This window comes from Triticum dicoccoides, chromosome 5A (assembly GCF_002162155.2).
Source record: "Triticum dicoccoides isolate Atlit2015 ecotype Zavitan chromosome 5A, WEW_v2.0, whole genome shotgun sequence".
NCBI lineage: Eukaryota > Viridiplantae > Streptophyta > Magnoliopsida > Poales > Poaceae > Triticum > Triticum dicoccoides.
Window position 1 is genome coordinate 334,074,272 of NC_041388.1, and position 274 is coordinate 334,074,545.

Below are 274 nucleotides of genomic sequence, written 5' to 3' on the forward strand. Positions count from 1 at the left end.
CTTGCCGGGTGCAGCCTCGCCACGCCCGCTCGCGTCGCCCGCGCGCGCCTCGCCTCGCCCCGCTGCCGTCCTCCCCTGCTCCGGCCGACGCCGCGCCGCTCCGGTCCAAGCGCCAGTGGCTGGCATGCGTACTTGTGCCCTGCTCCGGCGGCGTCGACGAGCTATGCAAGGAACAGTGCAAATGAAGGAGAGAGAGAGAGGGGATGGGTGGGTGGTTGGGTGGGTCCCTCTGCTTTCAATGACAGGGGGGCAGACCCATGTGCAGACGAACACA